Below are 16,256 nucleotides of genomic sequence, written 5' to 3' on the forward strand. Positions count from 1 at the left end.
CCCTGCTCAGTTCCACAGGCAGCGTCAAGTTGCATTTTGTCACCCCCCCTCATTGATGGCATACGGGGCGCACCGCCCCCACCACACACCCCTTCCTCCGCCAGTGCTTGTACATGCCAACTGTCTGCAAATGTGCAAGGAGTTGGGGAAGGGGGGGGGGTACAAGTGTTTGGTTGTGCTACAGGACAGGTAGAGATGCTGCAGGGTGTAAAAACCTACAATATCTGCTTGAACCAGGTCATGTTTGTGTTAAATGTACTGTAATTAAATTGAGACGCAGAACAGAAATTCAATGTACCATAAGAGAAGCAGATGGCAATTCGGAACGGGAACAACAGTTTCATTTCAGTATCACCTTCACCTCACGAGGTTGCCGTTACAGCTGCAATAGATTCCAGTAGAGTAAAATAGACACGGCAAATTCATAGCCTATTCTTTCGAGCATTCAGCCTACAAAGGACACACCTGCCATTAGTTGACTCACTGAACAGACACTCGTAGCATCCAAAAGCAGATTTTGCTAGGCAGGGAGGAGGAGGAAAACAACAGGAGGTGGGAGTCTCAAGTGTGGGCACATACATTGTTTCCAAGATAGAATAAAGACCAGGGACAAACCTCTGCTTTTATGAATGCTTGTTTTATCCCCCTCCCTCTCTCCAGATTCAGGGTCAAACTATATGTGAAATAGGTGGTCGTTGATTTTTTATATATAAAAAAATTATTTTACGAAAAGGCAGCTATTGGGAGAGGCTGCCTTTGGCAGGGGGTACTTTAACCAGTCCTCTGCTGCTTTTCTCCCAGTTAAATACCACTTCACAAAAGCTGCTATAAGGATGTGTGTGTACTCTTGCCCCCTCCCCCCCAGGACAGGAAAACAGCACAACAAGAAAGGGTGAAACACTTTCTCGCCTAAAGGCACTCTGTGGAACACTCTGTAGCTGCTTTGAAAGAAAACTAAAATGTTCGGAGATCCATGACTGGATCATAATAAGGTGTCTTAATTTTCCTTGAAAATTTTGGGGGGGCAGCCCCCCAGCCCGCAAGATAGCATGCCTTGCTGTTACACAGTGGAAATGTCTCTCTTGGAAGGTGGTGAGCTCTCCTCCCTTGGAGGCTATTAAGCAGAGGCTGGGTGGCCGTCTGCCATGGACGTTTTGGTTGAGATTCTTGCTTTGAAGGGGGTTGGACTAGTGACTCTTGGCCTCCCTGCCAACTCTACACAGGGACGTCTTAAGCCCATCCAGCGCCCTGGCGCTAGGTCCCTCCAGCGCCCCCCTCCAGAGCCTCTCCAAGGGCCTGGGAGTGGCAAGCGGACCGCGGCAACAGCGGGAGGCCACCTCCGAGGACTCCATGCTGCACCTCCTTCTCGTTTCCCCAGTGCTGGGTTCCGCTCAGTCAAGCTTTGCCACCAGCGCGCGCACCGCGGGACCAGCAAGAGCGCGCTGGTGGCGAAGCTCGACTGAGCGGAACCCAGCACTGGGGAAACGAGAAGGAGGCGCAGCGTGGAGTCCTCGGAGAAGGAGCACAGTCCTGGCCAGATCGCCGGAACCCTGTGCTCACTTGGCGCCCTTCCAGCGCCCGGCGCCGTGGTTCTCCGCGCCACTAGCCTCTATGGCTAGGACGGGCCTGACTTTACAATTCTATGAAACAGAAAAGGAGCACAGTTCCAAGATGCAAATCCGTTGCTGTGCATATTTTAATCCTTTTGCATGTGGAGACCTTTTAACCACCCCCAAATAAATTCAGACAAGACTCAAATTTTGGTTTGGTTTTTGGCAGAATTTAGGCCACAACTTTATTGATTACAATCAAGTGAGTGGTTGCATAGGCTCTGGTTCAACTCGTTCCCTGCACCCTTGCAGGCAGCGCTGACCCAGGGCACACCAAAGTGGAAGGCGGTGTCCAACCAGTCCACCAGACAGGTGCTCCCCTGGACTCTGGCTCCGGGCACAACCCCTCTCAGGGAAGACCAACCAAGAGTCTCAGGATTCCTTTAACGGAATACCCATCGCATAGGGATGGCCAGAGCGCTCTGCCATCCCTTTCACCTATCCACAACATTACAAGTTGTGACAATTTGCTATGCGGCAGGCAAAACCCAAATGGCACCAACCAATCCGCCAAATGCGGGAAATTCCTGTCATGCCCCTGTCCCAATGACAGGTGACACATGACGGCATAGCAAGGTCATGCGTGCAAGCCCTAAATCTAGGGAGAGGTGGGCGGGTGTTCTGATGCACAGAGCCCCAAAGAGGAAGCTCAGGGACACATGCATGGGCTTAAATTGAGGTCCCTCGATGGACTTTTGCTGGTATCCCATTGCTTTGATTGCACCCAGCATCGAGGGACCTCCAATAGGGTGTTGTGACCATCCAAACGTTCCCACCCACAACACAGGGTTTGGTTGCCAGGCCCCACCGCAACACGTGCTCTCTTGTTAGGGAGGACCCGATTTGTAGCGCAAAAACACAGCTTTTCTCAATGCAGAACTGTTCAGGATGATCTTCAACAAGTTGCCTTCAATCTAGATTCTAGAACCTGCCATCTGCAAGGGGGAGTGTGGTTACTTGATATGCATTTGAAAACCCTCCCCTTGATTAGGTTATCTATGCTTTTTCATTGTTGTCTATGCCTCAGGTAAATGAAAAAGATTTTGGTATATGCCCACCCACAATATCATTAATATTTCTTAAGAAGTTTGTTCGACAAAAGTAAGTTTTGTCTTTTTCTAATTTGAAATAAACCAACCAACCACCTGTTTTAATAGACATTTTAGAGCAAAGGCAGGCAGATACAAAAACATTTTTGTCACTGTTTTGGTAGCAGAAGGAATTGTAAAATTAACCACAATTGTTCCCATCAAATTAAATGACTGGACTAATCTATAATTTAAAAATTACTTCACTTACTGAAAAGGCTGTAATTACGCTACAGGGAGCAACTTAAATGGTATTTTAAGCATTTCTCTCCTTAACTGCCACAAGACGAAGAAAAATGTCAGGTCTGTTACCTAGCAATACTCAGGTAGCACTTGACCTGTCTGTTTTCTAAGGACATGTTGATTAGTAAAGATTTCTTCAAGTGATGAGCTTTGGGCATTTTGTAATTGATATTAGGTAATGGGGTAATACAACAATTTTCAAATATGTTCTGCCCTCTCCTCCTCTAGGTCCCTTGGATTCAGAAATAGCAACAGATGCCGCATGCCAGAATCCGTGCCCTGGGGTAGTTCTGAATTAGAAGTTAAACAGAGGAGGCTCTCGACAACCCACTCCTAATTCTGTGTATGAGAAACTGTAAGTACAAAAGACCAGCTCTCTTTGCATTGCTTTTTACCTAAATCGAACCAGAATGACGGGACGGTAAATGTTTAGCCAACTCCCCCAATTCAACATGAATCACCGAGAGTCCACCGCCAGTGGGCATTCAATGTACCCATCTAGTGGGGTGGGGAACAAAGCACTTCTTGCCTCAGGATCTGACCCATCAAACTTCAAACTCGCCATCCAGGTGCACCACAACCCCAAGGTGGACCTGCCCACAGTCATAGAATCATAGAGTTGGAAGAGACCACAAGGGCCATCCAGTCCAACCCCCTGCCAAGCAGGAAACACCATCAAAGCATTCCTGACAGATGGCTGTCAAGCCTCTGCTTAAAGACCTCCAAAGAAGGACACTCCACCACACTCCTTGGCAGCAAATTCCACTGCCGAACAGCTCTTACTGTCAGGAAGTTCTTCCTAATGTTTAGGTGGAATCTTCTTTCTTGTAGAGAAGCAGATTCCTATGCCTTTGCTGTGTCCAAGATGGACTTTGGTTCTCTTCAGAAACAGCTCACTCTTTCTTTCAGAAAACTATTCCGAACTATTCAAAAGCTGCAAAAAAAATCTCCACTGGCTCATTCATCTACAGAACGGATGAGAATGATGGAATAGGACATGGGAGACCACAGGGTTCAAATCCCCACTCAGCCATGAAATTCACTGGGTGACTTTGGAGACTCTCGCCATCTCTCAGCCTAACCTACCTCACAGGGTTGCTGTGAGGATGAAATGGGGATGAGGAAAACCATGTGCACCAACCACCTTGATATCCTTGGAAGAGAAATGTGGTAAATAGCGAATTAAATACTTCTCCACCCCTTTTTGTAAACTGCCTAAAATGTGTGGAGTGTAAATTACAGGATGGAGAAATCCTTGCTATTTCCTCTCTCTCTCGCTCTCTCTCTCTCTCTCTCTCTCTCGCTCTCTCTCTCACACACACACACACACACACACACACACACAAATGGGCGTACCCAGCGCGGGGCAGGAGGGGCAGCAGGGCCGGCGCACGAGAGCGCCGCTGCCGGCGGGGCTGGTGGGCAGATCCTCTGAATGCAGGATCCCTCTGCCGCCGATCCTGCTGCTGAACTGCGTTCAGAGGAGGGGAAAAGAAAAAAGGAGAGTGCTTCTGGGCATGCGTGGCACCTTAAAAGACCACCACATTAGTGCTGCTTGGCGGAGCGGGCTGCAAGAACCTTGCCCTCTTGTGCGCTGTTCCCTGGGAGCAAGTCCCATTGAACTCAGCAGCTCCTGCTACTGCTGCCGCCGGCGGCCCCCTTGTCCGGCAGCCATCGCGCTCTGGCTCCTCCCCCGCCCCGCCGTGCGCGCTTCCTCCCTTCCCTCCCGTGCCTTGGCCCCGCCCATTGTGTCCCCCCCAGTTTTGATCCTGGGTACGCCCCTGCACACACACACACATACACACAGAGAGAGGGGGGCATGCATGCTGCTACCCGATTGTAGAAGGAGGGAGCCAGGGGATGCCCTGACAACCTGCTTAGACCACCTGCTCCTCAAAGGCAGCGATTCTTTTTGCAGCAAAGGCAAGGCAGCCTTGCAACTGCCAGCCACAGTAGTTGCTGCTGCTTCCCCTGCCCTGTGGACTGAATGTGACCACCCACTCCCCAAGTATGGGGTTATGGATCTGGTGCTGTTGCTGCTTCTCCTTTTCCCCTTAACTCTGCCCAGAGCTGCTTTGCCTGCTGGAGTCCCAAAACCCAAGGTAGGAGCAAAAGGCTGCACGGACTCTCCTCCTCCCAGTTAGACAATCTCTCTTAAATGGTGCTTTGCTCTAGGAGAAGTCCAAAAATCCTATAGAAGAGTACAAAATCTTGTAAACACGGGAAGGTTATTTATTACTTTGGGGGAGGGGCATGTAACACAGAATCAATAAATCCCTTAATTTTGGGGGTGGTGGTGGTGATTTTTTGCACACACACACACACACACCCCTTGGGTCTGCGCTCCCAGCGGGGGTTGGTTTCACCAACCACTAGGTACCGGTACGCCTCTGAGGACAAGTTCCCCCAGCTCCAGGTTCTTACACAAATTTTGCAAGGAATACATCCTTGTATTTTTACCGACCACAATTGATGCAAATGATTTTATCCGCAAATGCCTAGCTACAGTAGACAACAGAGAAATATACATCAGATGAAACAAGCCTCTCACTACTAGATTTCACTTCTAGAGTGAGTCCCACCAAAACTCGTGGTTCTTACTCCAGAGCGAGCATGCATAGGACTGACTCTTAACTCTCAGAACTGTGTTTGTTTCACTGATAAATCAGGGTTTCAATGTGTTACCAGGGCACCCATTCAGATTATCGGATTATCTGCCTAGAAACCTCATGTCCATCCCTTATCCTTCATTGTTTGCAACCCAAAGGCTGACAAAACAGCAATCATTGAAGCTCAGCGGGAGGTTTAACACCGCATCCTATTTATCATGTTCTTCTGCTTCCGAAACACTGCTGAGGAAAGGCATTAGCCCTGCGCAAATTTGCCTTTGAGAAGAAGTAACCTTATAAATATAGATAAGTTAGATAGAAGAAAGAAGAGTCTTTGGATGGGTTGATGATAAAAACAGGCTTGGGCCCCCTGGGGTTAAAAATTTTATGGGGGAAGAAAAGTAAGAGGAAGTGAAAATGTGTGGGCACTGAGGAAGCCAGCGAGAAGCACTCCGGAGAAAGCTCAGAAATGCACACAAGAAGGAGTCTGTCCAAGGAAAGTGAAGGAGCCCAGCAGCCCAGCCTGAGAAACAAACAGCAATTCCAATTTTCAGCATATTGAAAGAGATCAGCAGGATGCAAATCCTCCTCAGGCCCTCAATTATCTGAGGCCTGACTACATAATGCAAGAACAAATGCTACTGTGTATTTTCTTTAAAAACCTAGAAATTCTATAAGAATACGGAGACAACACCAAACCCACCCCCATTTCAAATTCCCCCTCTTCTCCGTTTCCACCTGTATAAAACGTTCGGCACCCAAATGAACTCACACAATATATGCATGCAATTTATTTTTACTGTACCCATTCGCGTAATTGCTCAAAAAAAGATTGTGCAGGATGTAGAAGCTGTAATGCAACAATCACCCCTTGACAAATGAATTTTTTTTGAAAGAAACTGGCTGGTTTCATGGCTAGTACATGTATCCTGCTCTACAAGTGATGACTACAAACAATAATTTGCCAGAAACCAACTCGTGCAAAGAGCTGGAGGGCAGGGCGATAAAAGGGGTAGATTTTCTCTATCAGAGATGGGGGCGGAATAAAAATTGTGCACTAACACAACTACCTAATCAATGTCATCATAATAAAATATTCAAATTATACACAGCATTTTGCTCATCTTTTTTTACACGACCCATTTTCTTAAGCAATTGGTGAAGGAAGGCCAAAGCGTCTGGGGCAACATTTCTCAACATGGTGCCCTCCATATTTTGTCGGACTCCAGTTCCCATCATCCCTGGTCATTGGTAGTGGGGACAGGTGGGATTTGAAGTCAAACAGTATCTGGAGGACTCTATTCCCCCTGACTAATGAGATTCTAACCAGGACTAATCTGCACTGGTCAGTTATAACGTTAAAATGCATTATAAAAATGTGGCACCAGAGGGCACAGTAGAGCAGCAATCCATCACCAATGGAAAATTGCATTGAGAGCGATATTACAGGGTTTTTACAGATCAATGTAGATCTAGCCCCAGTCACATTTAGGAAAGAAACGTTTAGTGAAGAGAGTGAAGGAAGCTTCTCAAGTTATGTTTTAAATTACTGTAAGTATGTGTATGCACAGAAGGGCTGGCTGGCTGGCTTCCTTTTGTTTTTTGTTTCATGCAAAGCACCAAAGGAAGGCTGGAACCCTGAGGAGAGTACTTGTAGCAGGATTGACATTTCCTTAACTCTTTCCCTTGGGCTATTTTTCTGCCTTCAGCAGAACAAAAAGGGAGCTTCTTAAGCAATTTTCCTTAGAAAAAAGGGCATTAAGGCCTCCTTATCGGCTTCCTATGGCCCTTTTTAAAAGAGCTTCCTAAAGGGGAGTGGGAGACATCAGCTCAGTATGTGGGTACATGTAATGCATAAAAAGGTAAAGGTAAAGGGACCCCTGACTGTTAGGTCCAGTCGAGGACAACTGTGGGGTTGCGGCACTCATCTCGCTTTACCGCCGAGGAAGCCGGCGTACAGCTTCTGGATCATGTGGCCAGCATGACAAAGCCGCTTCTGGCAAACCAGAGCAGCACATGGAAACGCCGTTTACCTTCCCGCTATAGCGGTTCCTATTTATCTACTTGCATTTTGACGTGCTTTCGAACTGCTAGGTTGGCAGGAGCTGGGACCAAGCAACGGGAGCTCACCCTGTCACAGGGATTCGAACCACCGACCTTCTGATCAACAAGCCCTAGGCTCAGTGGTTTAGACCACAGCGCCACCCGTGTCCCACACATGTAACGCATAGTTAGCTTTAAAGACCTGTAAATGGCTGAGCGTCTTTTGGAGCCTCACAACTCCATTACAGTAACCCTGCATCTTTAGCTGTGTAGCACATAAAGGCAGAAATCCTATACACAACAAGCTGGCGTAAAGCAAGCCAGCATATCCAAACTCAATTCAAGAGCGGGGAGACGGCTGGCTGAGTCAGTTTAAGCCTGGCAAAAAGAGGGCAAAAAAGTAAGCCTTTAAAATAGTGTTCAAGTTACACCACCCTTTTTTTTAAAAAAAGAAACAACAGTATGAAATAATGGGAAAATAAATCAGAAGTGGAAGTTGGGGGAAGCCCAGGAGGGGAGGGAAGAGGGAATGTAATATGAATGTTATGGATATGTGATGTACAGTGGGACCTCGACTTACGCGCTCCTCGACATCTGACGTTTTCGACCTGCGAGCGGAAAAAGTGGCCGTGCGCTTACGATTTTTTTCGACATCCGAACGGAAAACCCGTTCGTGGCTAGATGCCGTTTCCTCGACTTACGAGTTTTTAGATGCGGTTTCCTCGACTTACAAATTTTTCCATTTCCAATGCATTCCTATGGGAAACTCAACTTACGAAGTTTTCAACCTACGAGTGTGCATTCAGAACGGATTAAATTTGTAAGTCGAGGTCCCACTGTATGTAACAACAGAAAAAGGAAACGGAATAAAAATTTAATAATAATAATAATAGGAATTCTCAGCATCTCATGGCCCATTCATATATAAATTTTTTGGCAGTCTCACTGAAACAATTGCACTTACTCTCAATAAAATGTTGATAGGAATGCAGTGTTAGGGGTTCTTGGGGGGGAAGCAGTTTCAAGTATTTATGTTTGTAAAGATGAATTTCAAACTGCGTCTGTCAACATATCCTAGGAGTGGAGCATGGGTGTTCAGCCACATTTCATACACTGTAGCTTGAATAAATTCTGCAAAGTTAACAAACGTTTACAAAAATATAGGACTTCTCATACTGCCCAATCTCATTAATAAACCAAGACTACAAGATGTTCACATCAATCTTAGCTAATCGCCTAAAAAAATTTCCTACACAAATTAATAGTCCTTGGCTTCGTCCCTGGTCGCAATATAACAGACCACATCAGGAAACTAAAAATATAGGACTTTGCATGCATTCCACTGATTTGCATGTTTACTTTTTGAAACAAAACATTTTCCAAAAAAAATATTGGTGCAGAAATTTCGTTGGGACATTAATATATACCACCTACAGGTAACCTAAGGCAATCAGATAAGTGTACACCATAAATGAAATGAAAGGTACAATTGTGACTGTTATTTACTTAAATTTCTACCTTTTCCCAAGTTTTTTTTCATCAATTCCAGTTCAGGACTTCCATGAAAAAGGGCTGCTTTATTACAGCTTCTCTGTTTCTGTGCAGCAGATCCTGTAACAATAACAGAGAATAAGCTGAAAGGCTTGAGGATGTGGACAAGGTGCTTGGATCGGTCAGCACACCTTGCCCCTTTGTCTGATAAAAGCAGGGAGGGGACAGCTAACTGGGCTAGGGAGGTGATTGATGCCTCCCTGCAAGAGGGGTGGTCTCTGCTTGCGTGAAGGAGGCAGGGATAAGACCACTCCTTAAGAAACACTCCCTAGATTTGGAAAAATCTAAGTAACTACCGGCCAGTTGCTAATCTCTCCTTCCTGTGCAAGATTCTTGAACAGGTAGTGGTGGGCCAGATCCAGCTGCTCCTTCTTTGGATGCCTCTCTCATTAGAGGTCTGGAGGATGGCAGCACAAGAATGGGCCTTTTCTGCGGTGGCCCCGTTTGCGCAACGCTTTTCCTGACCTTCATTACGTTTCTCTTCAAGCAGCCATTTGGATGATTAACATTTTACAGTCTTTTAAATGTGTTAGTGGGATGGAGAATATCTCATCTTATCTTATCGTAAGGCACAGCTGTGATGCCCTTGAGTGTATTTCTGTTATTTAAGTTAATGCAGATGGTGTCTCACTATACTGTCCTGCTACCGTGAATGCTGGAAGGAAGACCACTCCCTGCTGCAAGTCCTGTTTCCACCTGGCTTAAGGGGCAGGGCCCAGACAGCTAAAAGAGGCTATAATGATGATGATGATAATAATAATAAATAAATAAATAAAATAATAATAAACAGATTACAGTTATACCCAAATTAAAACAACCGCCAACCGCCAACTAAACATTTAACCAACCCCAACCCAACTAAAACAAAACAGAGGAACCAAAATTAAAACAATTTAGAACATTTTAGCCAGTTGCCTCAACCCAAGAGTTGTTCCAGCAATGTCCCAGTGTCCTCCCAGTGTCTACTAATGGGCAGGAAAAAACAAGAAGGAAACAGCTGGAAAGAATGACACATTGTTTCAGTTGTCTCTATACTAATGCACAGAGCATGGGAAATAAGCAAGACAAACTTGATCTCTTGAACACAGGATGGCAAATATGATATAGAAGGCATTACAAACCTGGTGGGATAAGACACATGACTGGAAGGCAGTAACTGAGCGGTATAATCTGTTCAGAAGCTATAGGCCAAACAGGAAGGATGTGTACACATATGTAGAGATACATGGCTTGCAGCATGGAACACAGAGCATTGGGGTAAACATTGTAAGGGAAGGAAACAACAGTGACTTCATTATGGAAGTATGGCTGCCATCCTTGAGCAGATTACCAAACGTTCAAAAAGGAGAGATACAGTAGTCATGGGGGACTTCACTTCAACTACCCTGATATCTGTTGGCTCTCAATCTCTGCCAAGAATGGGAAGCCTAACAAATTCCTCAACTGCCATTCTGACAATTTCATTCCCCAGAAAGTGAAAGAAACGATGAGTGGATTGATTCTCCTGGACCTGATGCTCACCAATAGGAAAGATCTGATCGGTGAGGTGGAAGTAGTGGGAACCTTGGCAGGAAGTGATTATGTCCTCTTGAGATTCATTCTACAGAGGAAAGGGCAAGTTGAGTGTACTCAGATGTGTGTACTCAAAAAGCTTAAAGAACTATTGGGTGAGACCCCATGGTCTTAAATATATATCTATATCTATATATAGAGAAAGATGTGAACATGCTTCCTGGGTTCACAGGCAACTGTGGGTGGACACATGGCAGCAGGTAGGTGGGTGGGTGCATGGCAGGTATGTGGCAGAGTAGGAGGCCAATAGGTTTGGGAAATGAGAAAAAGAAATGAGATTGTTTTTGATAAACCCATACTGGGTCTTAGTAATCACAGCATATTTTTCCAAGTGCTCACAGACCACCTGTTGAATTATCTGTTCTATGACCTTTTCTGGTATCAATGTCAAGCTCACCGGTCTTCTCCCCCCCCCATTTGAAGATGGGAACAACATTTGCCCATCTCCAGTCTATAGAGACCTCACCTGTTCTCCAAGAATTATCAAAGATTATAGACAGAGGCTCTATACATCCGCAAGCTCCTTTAGTACCCTTGGGTCATCAGACTCTGGAGGTTTGAATTCAATCAAAGTAGCTCCTTATGCAGCCACACCAATTTCTTTAGATGCCTCCCACTTTTCTTTCTCGTTTAAATTGTCCGCATTTGGGCCTGCATTTGTTTAAACTCTTCGTTAATGTTGGCGCTGAACAGTAACAGCATTTCCCTACCAGCAGTTGAGTTGTGTTCTCTAAACCACTTTGAGGTTTCCTGCAACCAAGCGGTATATATATATACAGTGGTACCTCTACTTACGAATTTAATGCGTTCCAAACGCACATTCGTAAGTCGAAAAAATTTGTAAGTCGAATCCCATAGGAATACATTGGGAGAAAAATTCGTAAGTCGAAGCAACCCTATCTAAAAATTCGTAAGTAGAAAAAATCCTATCTAAACCGCATCCAAGATGGCGGACGGAGCTCCATTCGTAAGTAGAAACATTCGTAAGTAGAGTTATTCATAAGTAGAGGTACCACTGTATATAAATGACACAAACAATGTATGTGGCAGATTCACGTGGAACCTTTGTGGTTGGAAGTGGTCCTTGGACAACATTTACAGAAAGTGCGTGCTGCATATCTCTTGTCGCTGGCCATGTCTGCGGAGGATGGCAGAATTCTTCCTTGCAATGGTCCCAGTTCTGCAATCCACATACACCTGCGACATCTAGAACTGGAGGAGCTGTCAGCCAGCAAATGAAAAGAGCAGACTCTGTCAAAGGGCTTAAAATGGAGCATCAGTTGCAAAGAGACAAAGATACCTGGAAGTGACAAATGCCACTCCTACGGTAACATAAAAGTGGTATAAATTTGAGATTGATTTCTTGATGAAAGGAAAGCAGATTATACACAAAGGTGTGTTCACGGGCGTAGGCAGGGGGGCAGGAGGGGGCAGCTGCCCCCCCCCTAGAAGCAAAAAAATTAATGTATTTTACAGACCATAACCAGCACTTTTCCCCTCCAAAAACTGAAGTGGAAAAGGCTTTGCTTTAGCAAGAGCAGCTAAGTCTCCGCTTGCTGGGGGGGGGGGGCACAGCAGTAACAAAAACACATCAAATAAATAAAGCAAAGTGGCTACCAGTAGTTAAGCAGTTAAGACAATGGAGCATATATCCCCAGGCAAGATTTGATAGCTGACCATTTCACCCTATTGTTCTTAAGTGGGACTTGTTAATGAGCATTCAGGAGCATTAAGAGTTCTATTGGCGATTTAATGAGGGTGCAGACTCAGAGGATTCAATTTGACTAAGGTGGCTCTGCAAGGCTAAAAGGAAGTGAATAAGAAAGGGGGGGCTGTAGCTTTGACAGACACAGTGATGTTTATAAAAAGCATTGGTGTTCCAGTCTGCCCCTCCTCCTGCATCTGTATACTGTAAATCAGGGGTGGCCACCTCCCAAGAGACTCTGATCTACTCAGAGTTTAAAACTGGGGGTGATCTACCCCCTTTTGGGGGGTTCAGGTCAAAGCTGTTGAGTTTTTTTTTAAGGAAGGGAAGCCCTGTTTTTTTGGGTTTAGGTCAAACTTGTTGAGCTTCTTTTAGGAGGGAGGGAGGCCCATTTTTGTTTAGGGCTTCAGGTCATAGTTCAATTTTTTTGAGGGAGGAGGAAAATTTTGGGTGAGCTTTTTTTAGGGGTGCCAGTGACCTACCAGTGATCTACCACAGACATCCAGTGATCTACTGGTAGATCACAATCTACCTGTTGGACGTGCCCGCTGTAAATCAAGCAGAGAGAAAGCTGCTTACAAGGCTCCTGTACATGCAGAGTTCCAGCATCACAGCGTCACCCAGAGGCACCCACAAATATGAGTTATCCCTCTCTCTATTTCTTCCTTCCTTCCCTCCCTCTTCCATCCTTAATAAAATACGGGGGGGCAGATAAGCCCCACATAGAAAGCCCATCAACATGGGGGGGTGACTCTTTCAAATACGGTATTTACCAGTAATTGGGGGGGGGGGAGAGGCACCTAGGCCTCTAGGAGTTGGCTGCTATGCCTAGGAGTAGGACAATTCAAGAAAGCAGAACGATGCATATGGTATGGTAATATATCAATAGAATCGTAGAATTGTAGTCGGAAGGGACCACAAGGGTCATCTAGTCCAACCCGCTGCAATGCAGGATTTTTTTCCTAAGGTGGGGCTTGAACCATGGTTGAAATATTATGCTGATATGCAGCAACGCCTCGGAGCTGTCGTAGCTGCGGCCATGCCTTGCCCCGCCCTCGCCCGCCCTTCCACCCCCTCTCGCCTGCCCGACCCTCCTGTCCTCTTGCTGCAGAGTTCCAGCATCACAGCGTCATCCAGAGACACCCACAAATATGAGTTATCTCTCTATTTCTTTCTTCCTTCCCTCCCTCTTCCATCCTTAATAAAATACGGGGGGCAGATAAGCCCCACATAGAAAGCCCATCAACATGGGGGGATGACTCTTTCAAATACGGTATTTACCAGTAATTGGGGGGGGGCACCTAGGCCTCTAGGAGTTGGATGCTATGCCTAGGAGTAGGACAATTCAAGAAAGCAGAATGATGCATATGTATGGTAATATATCAATAGAATCATAGAATTGTAGTCGGAAGGGACCACAAGGGTCATCTAGTCCAACCCCCTGCAATGCAGGATTTTTTTCCTAAGGTGGGGCTTGAACCATGGTTGAAATATTATGCTGATATGCAGCAACGCCTCGGAGCCGTCGTGGCTGCGGCCGTGTCTTGCCTCGCCCTCGCCCGCCCTGCCCCCCCTCTCGCCTGCCCGACCCTCCCGTCCTCTCCAGCCAAGCAGGGTAGCCGCCAACGCTACCAGCCCCAGAAGCACAAGGTGGCCGCTGCTGCCACCGCCACGATGTCATCAGGCCCGTTGGCCCTTTAGCCCCGCCCACTTTGTGGCCCCTCCCCTTCTGTGCCTTGGCCCCGCCCCTGAACGACCATGGCTTGCCCCCCCCCCTAGTTTTGATCCTGGCTACGCCCCTGGGTGTGTTTATGTGTCAAGTGAATGAAAACTAAGAAAAAACCTATCTGAAGAAGTGTGCATGCACACGAAAGCTCATACCAAAATAAAAACTTAGTTGGTCTTTAAGGTGCTACTGAAGGAATTTTTTTTATTTTACTTCGATCCAGACCAACACGGCTACCTACCTGTAATGAAAACTAAGAGTGAGCTTTTAAGAACAGACATCAAAAACAAGGGAAGGATGAATGGTCTCAGCAACGGAAATCTATGTTTTTTTGGTATGAAATTGTGAGAGATAATCTCATCTGTCCTGCACGGGCAGTAATGCAATATGTTGGCTTTAAGAATAATGCTGGTATATAGGAAAGGTTTTAGAAAAAAGCTAGGGGAAAACTGACAAGTAAAGATGAGGAAAATATCAAGGAGCAACCCAGACCTTTTAAATCCATGAGATTTGTTTTATTCTACTTACAGTTTGGTGACAGTACAGAAAGAACTATGAGGCTATGTTTTCAGGATCACTGTTCTAGCAGGTTATTTCCATTTGTATAGTATGTCTCTTGCTCACACAGTACTATGTTCTGAACAGCACTATTTTAAACATTGCTGCCAACAGGCTGTGGAAGGAACACAGACCCACTTTTTACGTTGAGGCTATTTTAGTAAAGATAGCTGCTTTTTAGAAAACGAATCATTATTTCCGGAGCACTCTCATGTTGTCACACTGAAAACCTTGTCTCACAGACCCGCTCCAAACAAAACCCAGTTGAATAGCAGCATTCATTTACTGCGGACCTCTTTTAATTTTAATTTTATTTTAATGAAAACTTAGCTACGTAGGTGTTACCTTACTGGCTCTCTCACTGTATCATTTATTCTGTTAGCACCGGGTTGGGCATTGCTTTCCTTTTGGGTGAAGACAGAGGCAAAGTAGGTGTTGAGCGGTTCTGCCTCCTCTCTGTTACCCAATAGCATTTCTCCGTCTTCTCCACTTGCCTACTCTTCCTCTTACTTCAGACACAGCCAAAGAAACCTTTATTATTATTTTTGACTTCTCTTGCAAGCCTGAGCTCATTCTGAGCTTTAGCCAGCCTGACCTTCACCCTGCAACTGTTGGCTACTTGTGTATACTCCTACTTTGTGATTCCCCTTTTACTTCCATTTCTTATACATGCCCTTATTAAATCTCAGCTCATCTGTAAGCTCCTTATGCAGCCATGGCTGGTTAACACCACATACCCGAGCTAGGTTTCTTAGGCTGCATAAATTCCATATCTCCCTCCTTTCCTCCCTACACGCAACCTGTTTTGAAGGAATTCCTCTTGTTCTTCACTACTCTCTTCCCTTGCCTGCAGGGGCTCTTCCGCGGAATGTTCCAGAAGCATTACACGGTACCTACCTACTCAGATTTCTTCCTTTTGGCCGTGAAAACATCTGGGCATTCTTTTGGGATGAGTGCAGTCTTTGGCTTTGCAATTGCAGCATCTATGAGAAAAGAAAAATATACAAATTTTAGGATTATTGGGGAAATGTTAACTATATAGAGGCGAAGAAAACATTCTACAATAAGCATTTAAAGAGCTAACTGTGGAAGAAATGTATCAGTTTCCTGCTAAGCTGAAGAGGAAAATCTAAAGAACGGCTTAGGGAGCTGGGTATGTTTAGCCTGGAGAAGAGAAGGTTAAGGGGTGATATGATAGCCATGTTCAAATATATAAAAGGATGTCATATAGAGGAGGGAGAAAGGTTGTTTTCTGCTGCTCCAGAGAAGCGGACATGGAGCAATGGATTCAAGCTACAAGAAAGAAGATTCCACCTAAACATTAGGAAGAACTTCTTGACAGTAAGAGCCGTTCGGCAGTGGAATTTACTACCAAGGAGTGTGGTGGAGTCTCCTTCTTTGGAGGTCTTTAAGCAGAGGCTTGACAGCCATCTGTCAAGAATGCTTTGATGGTGTTTCCTGCTTGGCAGAGGGTTGGACTGGATGGCCCTTTTGGTCACTTCCAACTCTATGATTCTAAAGATATTTGTCACAAATAACTGGTTTTCAGTG

At 45.6% G+C, this 16,256-nt stretch overlaps 1 protein-coding gene across 2 annotated transcripts in view; it reads right to left on the bottom strand.

Moving 5' to 3' along the window:
* ENOX1 (ecto-NOX disulfide-thiol exchanger 1) overlaps positions 1–16,256 on the bottom strand; it is a 270,937-nt gene that overhangs the window by 118,931 nt on the left and 135,750 nt on the right. For both annotated transcript variants that reach the window (XM_035103504.2, XM_035103500.2), the window contains exon 3: positions 15,603–15,688. The gene's annotated coding sequence lies outside the window, so the exon portion shown is untranslated. The remainder of the gene's footprint in view (positions 1–15,602; positions 15,689–16,256) is intronic.

Source organism: Zootoca vivipara, chromosome 8 (genome assembly GCF_963506605.1).
Source record: "Zootoca vivipara chromosome 8, rZooViv1.1, whole genome shotgun sequence".
Classification (NCBI taxonomy): Eukaryota; Metazoa; Chordata; class Lepidosauria; order Squamata; family Lacertidae; genus Zootoca; species Zootoca vivipara.